General features: G+C 49.3%; 1 pseudogene; it reads left to right on the forward strand.

Annotated features, from left to right (window-relative positions):
• Window positions 1-3,782: 3,782 nt before the first annotated feature.
• On the forward strand, window positions 3,783-4,077 carry LOC116544990 (annotated as a pseudogene).
• Window positions 4,078-11,061: the final 6,984 nt, after the last annotated feature.

The raw sequence follows: 11,061 nt of genomic DNA on the forward strand, positions 1-11,061 counted from the left end.
TTATTATATATAATATAATATATAATATATTATTATATATAATATAATATATAATATATTATTATATATAATATAATATATAATATATAACACATATAAAATATATATGGCTGTGTTAATGCTGGGCTAACAGTCCCACAGTTTTGACTCCCAAACGGTCCCAGGCCCCTTTATAGCTGTGCTCAGGCATTGGGAAAAGGAGGTGATGAATGAGGTGAGGTGCTTCCAAAGCCTGCCAGAGCATGTGACAAGGCTGCAGTGGACTGGGGCTCGGGTCCCAGTCAGTAAGCTGGGATGGTGACCTGGCCTGAGATGAAGTGTGCAGCGCTGATTCACAGGCAGGTGACATTTATAGAAAAAATTAGGCACCTCCCAGGCTGAACACTGTCATTAAGCTCATCTACCCTCACCCTTGGCCTCTACACTCCTCGTCAGAGCTGGGGGACAGGCGTGGAAGGGTGACCTTCCAACATCCTCACCCATCTACAGAAGAAAGTAACTCAGGGAGCTGCTGGACCAAACAGACAGCTTTCCTCAGCCCAGTGCTCCTGATGGGGCCTCCCGTCCCCAGACCTGCCCCGCTTCTGCCTTTGTCATGTCCCCCTGTTCCCTTCCTGTTGCCTCACCATCCTCTCCCCATCCCATCATCACTGGCTCCAGGGAACTCTGGCCCAAGAGAGGCCAGCTGGCCGAAAGCACCTGAAATGTTGGCAAAGGACAGAGTCCTTGGCAGAGTCCCTGTGGAGGGTCAGGCCGGGCCATGGTGGCTCCAAGTGCAGACAAAGGAGAGAGCCCTAGAGATTCAGGCTCCAAGCTGCCCTGTGGCCTGGCACACCAGCCTGGCTCCTTCTGCCCAGTCCAACATATATCCATGTTGAACACAGGCTGGCTTCTTGAGGGGAAAGGGACAAGGAAAAGGAAAGGAGAGGAGAGAATGGGAGAAAGAAGTTGGAGAGGAAGAGAGAGAAAAGGGCAAGAGAAACTTGATCAAGGAAATTTTAAAACCCAACAGAGGTCCGGGCACGATGGCTCACACCTGTAATCCCAGCGCTTTGGGAGCTGAGGTGGGCAGATCACCTGAGGTCAGGAGTTCGAAAACAGCCTGACCAACATGGATAAACCCCATCTCTACTAAAAATACAAAAATATTACCCAGGTGTGGTGGCAGATGCCTGTAATCCCAGCTACGCCAGAGGCTGGGTCAGGAGAATTGCTTGAACCCAGGAGGTAGAGGTTGCAGTGAGCTGAGATCGAGCCATTGCAGTCCAGCCTGGGCAACAAGAGCAAAACTCCATCTCAATAATAATAATAATAATAATAATAATAATAATAATAACACCCAACAGAGATGAAGAGAATGGAGGAGGAAGGAAACACCAGAAAACAAACAATTTTTTTTTTTTTTGGAGACAGAGTCTTCCTCTGTTGCCCAGGCTGGAGTGCAGTGACTTAGCCTCGACTCACTGCAGCCTCGACCTCGGGCTCAAGCAATCCTCCCACCTCAGCCTCCCCACCACACCTGGCTTATTTTTATTTTTATTTTTTGTCGGATATGGGGTTTTGACATGTTGCCCAAGCTGGTCTCAAATTCCTGGGCTCAAGCAATCCACCTGCCTCGGCCTCCCAAAGTGCTGGAATTACAGGCATATGAACCACTGCTCCCACACTGAGTTTTTTGTTTTGGTTTTGTGTTTTTAGTTCTTTTTTTTTTGGAGATGGAATCTCAACCTGTCACCGAGACTGCAGTGTAATGGCAAGATCTCAGCTCACTACAACCTCTGCCTCCCAGGTTCAAGTGATTCTCCTGCCTCAGCCTCCCAAGTAACTGGGACTACAGGTGAACACAGCCACACCTGGCTAATTTTTTGTATTTTAGTAGAGACGGGGTTCCACCATGTTGCCCAGGCTGGCCTCGAACTACTGAGCTCAGGCAATCCACCCCCCTCAGCCTCCCGAAGTGCTAGGATTACAGGCATGAGCCAGCTCGCCCAGCTTTGTTTTGTGGTTTTTTTTGTTTGTTTGTTTTGGTTTGGTTTTGGTTGTGAGATGCAGTCTTGCTCGGTTGGCCAGGCTGGAGTGCAATGGCGCAATCCCAGCTCAGTGCAACTTACACTTCCTGGGTTTGAGCGATTCTCTCTCCTCAGCCCCCCGAGTAGCTGGTATTACAGGCTTCTGCCATCATTCCCAGCTAAATTTTGTAGAGATGGTGTTTCTCCATACTGACCAGGCTGGTCTTGAACTCCTGGCCTCAGGTGATCCACCCATCTTGGCCTCCCAAAGTGCTGGGATTATTGCGACCAGCCCCTGACAGTATTCTAAGCATGTAGGAAACATGCAAAGTCCATGCAAGTCCCTGGGCTGGGCTGCTGGCCTCCCTGCTTGGTGCCTGGTGGCTGTTTCCCAGGAGGGCAAATAGACTTCCTGCTAGCTGCCCTCCTGGCATTGTGAGCTCCCCAGCCCATCCCCAGGCTGCACTGCATTCCCAGTCAGGGCAGTTCCTGGACCCTCCATGTACAGCCCATGCCACAGTCTCTCCCCCAGATCCAAGGGCAAATGGGACATTGAGGCACTCAGCTCAGCCCTCATACTCCCCTGCCACTGACCCTGAGAAGGGGCAGCTGGCACCAGGGAGTCTTTGAGCAGAACCTCGGCCCATCCTGCAAGGTCCTTCCTGGGGAGACTGGCATGAGGCAAGGGCCTCAGCTCCTGAAAATCCCCAGACTCCCACAGGAGGGGAAGGGACTCCGGGGACAAGCAGAAGGAAGGATTGTGGGGAGTCAGTCGCCCTCCACTGCCCAGGCTTATGGGTGGGCTGAGCAGATGGAGCCACTGCCCAGTGCCGTCTCCCCATGCCCTGACTCCGAGTGACACCACTGACTGCTGCCCTTGCAGCTCCAGCCATAGACACGTCCCAGCCTTAACCTGGCTGCACTTCATTGGTGTGATGGTTAATTTTCAGTATCAGCCTGACTGGATTAAAGGACACCTAGAGGCCCGGCACAGTGGCTCACACCTATAATCCCAGCACTTGGGGAGGCCGAGACAGGTGGATCATGAGGTCAAAAGATCGAGACCATCCTGGCAAACATGGTGAAACCCCGTCTCTACTAAAAATACAAAAATGAGCTGGGTGTGGTGGCACACGCCTGTAGTCCCAGCTACTCAGGAGGCTGAGGCAGGAGAATTGCTTGAACCCAGGAGGCAGAGGTTGCGGTGAGCTGAGACCGTGCCATTGCACTCCAGCCTTGGTAACAAGAGCAAAACTCCATCTCAAAAAAAAAAAAAAAAAAAAAAAAGAAAGAAAGAACACCTAGACAGCTGGTAAAGCATCCCTTCTGGGTGTGCCTATGAGGCTGCTTTCACAGGATACTTGCATGTGAGTTCGTGGCTGAGTGGGAAGATGCCCTGTCAATGTCGGAGGGTACCATACAATCAGCTGGGAGCCCAGTAGGACAAAAAGGCAGAGGAAGGGCATATTTACTGTCTCTCTCCTGGAGCTGGGACAGCCTTCTTCTCCTGCCCTTGGGCATCAGAACACTAAGGGTCTTGACCTTCAGGTGCTGCGACTTGCACCATCAGCCCCCCAGGTTCTCAGACCTTCAGGCTCAGACTCAGTCACACCTTCAGCTTCCCTGGTTCAGAGACTTTTAGGCTTGAACTGAGCTGTGTTCCCAGCAGCCCTGGGTCTCCAGGTGGCCTGTGGTGGGATTTCTCAGGCATGGGAGCCAATTCACCTACTAAATCCCCTCTCGAGGTCTCATGCAGCTTGTTAGTAGTGTCGGCTGAGATTTCTGGAAGGGCTGGGCTTGAGAGAGGATCAACATGCCTTTGGCTAGAAATTTACTACATCCATCCTTGGAAGAGGAAAAGAAAAAACACAAAAAGAAACACCTTGTAAAAATTCCAAATTTTGACTTTATGGATGTAAAGTGTCCAGGTTGCTACAAGATCACGATGGTTTTCAGCCGAGTTCAGACAGTGGCGTTTTGTGTGGGTTGTTTAACAGTGTTGTGCCAGCCAACAGGAGGGAAGGCCAGACTCACAGAAGGGTGTTCACTAAGAAGAAGGCAACACTAGGGCCAGGCGTGGTAACTCACACCTATAATCCCAGCATTTGGGGAAGCCAAAGCGGGTGGATTACAAGGTCAAGAGATCGAGACCATCCTGGTCAACATGGTGAAACCCCCTCTCTACTAAAAATACAAAAATTAGCTGGGTGTGCTGGTGCACGCCTGTACTCCCAGCTACTCGGGAGGCTGAGGCAGGAGAATTGCTTGAACCCAGGAGGCAGAAGTTGCGGTGAGCCAAGATCGCACCATTGCACTCCAGCCTGGGTAACAAGAGTGAAACTTTGTCTCAAAAAAAAAAAAAAAAAAAGAAAGCAACACAAACAGCTTCCTGAATTTATGTTATCTCACAGAAAGTCTTATCATAAGTTCCATAATTCTAATTAATCTACCAAGATAATGTAATTACATTTAGTTGTGTAAGGTATACAACAGTGATCTCCTATTTTGGTGTCAGTTTTCAATAAAGTTTTGATTATGGGCAAAAAAAAAATTTCTCCTGAACTATCTGTCTCCTATCTATCTATGTAGGTATCTATCTGCATGCTATACGTTGTATCTCTCTAGAGAACTTGACTAATACAGTTAGGATGCAAAGAGGAAGGGACACCCCCTGTTAAATGGTCCTGCTGAAAGAATCAGTCCTAAATCTTAACAAGACTTGAGATCCAGGCGGGGCCCAGTGGCTCAGATCTGTAATTCCAGCAATTTGGGAGGCCGAGATGAGCAGATCACTTGAGGTCAGAGTTCCAGACCAGGCTGGACAACATGGTGAAACCCCATCTCTCCTAAAAATACAAAAATTCACTGGGCATGGTGGCTCAAACCTGTAATCCCAGCACTTTTGGAGGCGGGTGGATCACCTGAGGTCAGGAGTTCCAGACCAGCCTACCCTACTAAAACTACAAAAATTAGCCAGGCATGATGGTGTGCACCATGCTACTTAGGAGGCTGAGGGAGGAGAACTGCTTGAACCTGGGAGGCAGAGGTTGCAGTGAGCCGAGATCATGCCATTGCACTTCAGCCTGAGAGACAAGAGCAAAGAGTCTCCCTCTAAAACATACAATCAAATACAAATACAAAAATTAAGCTGAGCACGGTGGCTCACACGTGTAATCCCAGCATTTTGGGAGGCTGAGGTGGGAGGATCATAAGGTCAGGAGTTCGTAGTTCGTGACCAGCCTGGCCAACATGGTGAAACCCCATCTCTACTAAAAATACAGAAGTTAGTGGGGCGTGGTGGCTCCTGCCTGTAGTCCCAGCTACTTGGGAAGCTGAGACAGGAGAATTGCTTGAACCCAGGAGGTGGAGGTTGCAGTGAGCCAAGATTGTACCTTTGCACTCCATCTCTGAGCAACAGAGGAAGACTCCCTCTTGGAAAAAAAAAATAATAATAATACAATAATTAGCCAGGCATGATAGTGTGCACCTGTGGTCCAGATGAGGCAGGAGAGTCGCCTGAACCCAGGAGTTGGAGGCTGCAGTGAGTTCTTATGTGCGACTGCACTCCAACCTGGGCAACAGGCTGTCTCAAAAAAAGAGCTCAGACAGTGTGGATCCTGTGCTGCCCTTTATATCAGAGTGGGGAAAGCAATATATATTTTCTTTTTTCTTTTTTTTTTTTTTTTTGCATAAAGAAACATAAGAAACTAAGCCTGGTGGGAGAATGGGTGGGATGGGAAAGAGGACAGTGGAAAATAGGGGTGGGCACAAGCCTTTCCAATGTGTTCCTTTTCATAGTTTTGGAAATTTTGAAATGTGATTTATATATATTCACGTTTTAATTTTAAATGTAATTAAAATTTAAAATTAATTATGGATAGCGCTACTCTCCCTTCCTGTACTATGGGCTATACACAGCCTTTTTTTTTTTTTTTTTTTTGAGACAGAGCCTTGTTCCGTCGCCAGGCGCCAGGCTGGAGTGCAGTGGAGTGATATTGGCTCACTGCAAACTCCGCCTCCGAGGTTCAAGCTATTCTCCTGCCTCAGCCTCCGAGTAGCTGGGAGTACAGACACGCACCACATGCCCAGCTAATTTTCGTATTTTTAGTAGAGACGGGGTTTCACCATGTCAGCCAGGATGGTCTTGATCTCTTGACCTCGTGATCCGCCCAACTCGTCCTCCCAAAGTGCTGGGATTACAGGCGTGAGCCACCGCGCCCGGCTTGTTTTTTTTCTAAGAGACAGAGTCTGCTGTGTTCCCCAGGCTGGTCTAGAACTCCTGGGCCTGAGCCCCTCCTGGACCTCCCAGAGTGCCAGACTCCAGGAGCCGCCACCACCCTGCCTGTACTGTGAATGCATAGAGGCGGGGATGCCCCAAGGTCGCCAGGGGCCGTGCTGCCTGGCAGGGGGTTGAGGCCGGAGGGGACCGTGCAGACAGGCGAGGCCATACGTGATCTGTGGGAATCGCCGCAGGGAACTCCGTGCCTTCCCACGGCCCCACCCCGCTCCGCCTTGGGGAGCCGTAGCTTGGCGCTGCCCGCTGTGCCGCGAAGGACCCGAGGGCACCCAGGTGGGGTGGACACGGGGGTGGGGCCGGGCGCGGCCGGCAGGGGGGCGTGCAGCTCCTTAGGTGCGCGGAGCTTGGGGCCAGCGCCTGCAGCCGGCGCCGTCTCCAGCGAATCGCGGCCGGTGTTCTGCTGCTTCCCCGCTGCCACCGCCCCAGCCGGGGCTGGGGGGCTGCAGCCGACTCCCGATCGCGCATCCGGGATGCCGGACAAAGGGAGCCCCCGGGCGGGGCCTGGGCGCCTAAGTCTTTGCTCCTGGGAGGGAGGGGACAGGAAAGTGAGGCTGTTTCCGGGCTGCCTCTGCCGGGGAGAGCAGGGCTCGGGAGGACCTGCCCGGCGGATGGCGCCCCCAGAGACTGCTGTGCTCTGGCTCTGTACCCCGGAAGATTAGGGGTGGAGGCCACCCGAACCCACTCAGCCAGGACTGCCTGGGCCAGGAGCTCACCGGGGTGGGGGTGGGGGGGGCAGGTGCCTACCCCCGAAACCGACTCCAGACAAGCAGAGAAAACAGCTGTGTTCCAGGACCAGCACTGATACCTGTTGTCACTCACTGTGCAACCTGGGAGAGTTACTGACCCTCTCTGTGCCTTAATCAGTCATCTGAAACACTAGCCAAGCCGGTAAATAAGATAGTTTTTTTTTTTAAAGATGCAGTTTCACCATGATGGCCAGACTGGTTTTGAACTCCTGACCTCAGGTGATCCACCCACCTCAGCCTCCCAAAGTGCTAGGATTACAGGCCGTGAGCCACCATGCCCAGCCGATAAGATGGTCTTTAGGCCTCTCCCAGCTCTGAGGTTCTGTGTATCTAAGAAACTCTGCCCTCCCCTACCTTCCCACCCCGGGCTGGCTTAGCCTCAGGGAGGCCTCACCGAGCTGGTGTCCTCACCCAAGGCCTCTGCTCCACTGCTCAGAAAAGGTCTTTTGGAAGGCTTGGTCCCACCCCTCCCCCACTGCAGAAGGTGACGGAGGAAGAGGCCATTGGCTAGAAAGCCTGGACAAATTAAAAAACAGCAGCTCTGCCCTGGTTTTTTCAGAACACAGCCAAACCCAAATCACACCTCTGCACCCACCTAGCTCCAGTAGCATTTCCAGACCCCAAATGTTATTTTTACACCCTTTCCATGCAGGGAAGCACTGAGGAGGGTAAACTATTTTTAGAATGCTATTTTAAGTAACATACTGGCCTGAGGAGGTGGCTCAGGCCTGTAATCCGGTACCTTGGGAGGCCCAGGCAAGAGAATCCCTTGAGGCCGGGAGTTCAATACCAGCCTGGGCAACAAAGAGACTCCCATCTCTATTACATTAATAAATAAATAAACAGCCGGGTGTGGTGGTGTGCCCCGTGGTTCCAATTACTTCAGAGACTGAGGCAGAAGGGTTCCTTGAGCCTAGGAGTTCAAGATTACAGACCGCTATGATCACACCACTGCACTCCAGGCTGTGAGACTCTGTCTCAAAACAATAAAACTAACCTGGATGATGTATGTGAAAGTAATATTTCCTACTCTAGTATGCTGACTTCATCTGAGCTTACAGATGCTTTTTCATACATTCCTCCCCAAGGGATCGATTCTTGTGAGAGGCAAGGATGGTCGCAGTCAGTGAAAATCCTGACTGGAGAGAGATTTAAGATGGTCCAATAGGAACAGCTCTGGAGTGCAGTTCCCAGCAGAGGGTGAGTGATCACCGCATTTCCAAACAAGTTTTACTGCCCACAGACCAGGAGATTCCATGCCAAAAAGTGCCACAAGTTTCCAGCATGGCTGTTTGAGCCAGCCTCGTGGGTTTCCACACAAAAACTCACCCAAATCTGGGCAGCGATTTCGACCGGTGCCTGGAATGCCTGGGAGACAGAGCCACCCATTCAACTGAAAAAAAGGGGGCTGAAATAGGGAGCCAGGTGATCAGGCTCGGCGGGTCCCACCCCCACAAAGACCAGCAACCTGAAATGCTCTGGATTGAGGGTTTCACAGCAAGTGTAGCTGGACCCCAGACGGTCCAGCTTGGTGGGTGGAAGGGCATCCACCATACCGAGGCAGTCCGCCAATACCAAGGCAGTCTGGAGACCACTATTACCAAGGCAGTTCTAACTGTTCCTCTGTAAACAAAATCAGAAGGAAGTTTACACAGCAGCTGGGCAGAGCCCCCGGCAGCTCAGCAACACCTCTGCTGGCAAACTGTGATTAGACTACCTCCTTGCTGGGTGGGGCATCTCTGAAAAAAGGCAGTAGCATGTCAGGAATTATAAATAAAGCTCCACTTTCCTAGGACAGGGCACCTGGGAAAAAAAGTGGTTATGAGTTCTGCTGCAGCAGACTTAAAAGTACCTGCCCAGCAGCTCTGAATGGAACTCCCAGAGCTCCCAGCACAGCACTTGAGCTCCTATAAGGGATAGACTGTTTCCTCAAGTAGCTCCCTGACCCCCATATATCCAAAGAGACACCTCATAATAGAGAGCTATGGCTGACCTCTGGCAGGTACTCTTTTGGGATGAAGATAACAGAAGAGAAACTGGCAGTAACTCTTACTATTCTGCAGCCCCTGTGGGTGCTTCCCTAGACAAACGGTCTGGAGTGGACCTCCAGCAGTACTGCAGAAGAGGAGCCTGATTGTTAGAAGGAAAACTAAAAAACAGAAAGAAATAGTTTCAACATCAACAAAAAGGACTTCCACTCAGCGACCCTATTCGAAAGTCACACACTACAAAGACCACAGGTAGAGAAATCCACAAAGACAGGAAGAAACAGTGCAAAAAGGATGAAAGCACCAAAAACCAGAATGCACCTCCCCCTCCAAGGGATCACAACTCCTCACCAGCAAGGGAACAAAGTTGGATGGAGAAGGAGTCTGATGAATTGACAGAAACAGGCTTCAGAAAGTGGGTAATGACAAACTTCTCTGAGCTAAAAGAACATGTTCTTCTGCATGTAGACAAGCACGTAAGAAAAATAAAAATAAAATGAAATAAGTAAAAAATAGAAAAGAACATGTTCTAACCCAATGCAAAGAAATGAAGAACCTTGAAAAAAGTTTAACAAAATGCTAATGAGAATAAACAGCTTACAGAAGAATATAAACAACTTGATGGAGCTGAAAAATACCACACAAGAACTTCGCAAAGCATACACAAGTTTCAATAGCTGAATCGATAGAGCAGAAGAAAGGATATCAGAGATTGAAGATCAACTCAATGAAATAAAATGAGAAGGCAAGAATAATGAAAAAAGAATGAAAAGAAATGAACAAAGCCTCCAAGAAATATGGGATTATGTCAAAAAACCTAATCTATGTTTGACACATGTACTTGTGATGGAGAGAAGGAATCCATGCTGGAAAACACTCTTCAGGATATTATCCAGGAGAACTTCACCAACCTAGCAAGGCAGGCCAACATTCAAGTCCAGGAAATACAGAGAACACCACAAAGACATTCCTCAAGAAGAGCAACCCCAAGGCACATAATCACCAGATTCACCAGGGCTGAAATGAAAGAAAAAATGCTAAGGGCAGCCAGAGAGAAATGCCGGGTTACCCACAAAGGGAAGCCCATCAGACTCACAGAAGATCTTTCAGCAGAAACCCTACAAGCCAGAAGAGAGTGGGGGCCAATATTCAACATCCTTAAAGAAAAGAACTTTCAACTCAGAATTTCATATCCAGCCAAACTAAGCTTCATAAGTGAAAGAGAAATAAAATCCTTTGTGAACAAGCAAGTACTCAGAGATTTCATCACCATCAGGCCTGCTTTACAAGACCTCCTGAAAGAGGCACTAAACATAGAAAGGAACAACCAGTAACAGCCACTCCAAAAACATACCAAATGGTAAAGAGCACAACAAAAGGAAGAAACTGCATCAACTAACGGGCAAAACAGCCAGCTAGCATCAAAATGGCAGTATCAAATTCACACATAATAATATTAACCGTAAATGTAAATGGGCTAAATGCCCCAATCAAAAGACACAGACTGGCAAATTGGATTAAAAAGACACATGCACAAGTATGTTCATTGTGGCACTGTTTACAATAGCAAAACCTGGAACCAACCCAAATGCCTATCAATGATAGACTGGATAAGGAAAATGTGGCACATATACACTATGGAATACTATGCAGCCATAAAAAATGATGAGTTTGTGTCCTTTGTAGGGACATGGATGAATGTGGAAAACATCATTCTCAGCAAACTGTCACAAGAACAGAAAATCAAACACCGCATGTTCTCACTCATAGGTGGGTGTTCAACATTGAGAACACATGGGCACAGGGAGGGGAGCATCACACACTGGGGTCTGTTGTGGGGGCTAGGAGAGGGACAGCAGGAGGTGGGGAGGTTGGGGAGGGATACCATGGGGAGAAATGCTAGATATAGGTGTCGGGGGGACGGAGGCAGCAAACCACATAGCCATGTATGTACGTATGCAACAATCTTGCATGATCTGCACATGTACCCCAGAACCTAAAGTACAATAAAAAAAAGAAAA

The sequence above is a fragment of the Sapajus apella genome, unplaced genomic scaffold (genome assembly GCF_009761245.1).
Source record: "Sapajus apella isolate SASKATOON/1434 unplaced genomic scaffold, GSC_monkey_1.0 scaffold239, whole genome shotgun sequence".
Lineage (NCBI taxonomy): Eukaryota > Metazoa > Chordata > Mammalia > Primates > Cebidae > Sapajus > Sapajus apella.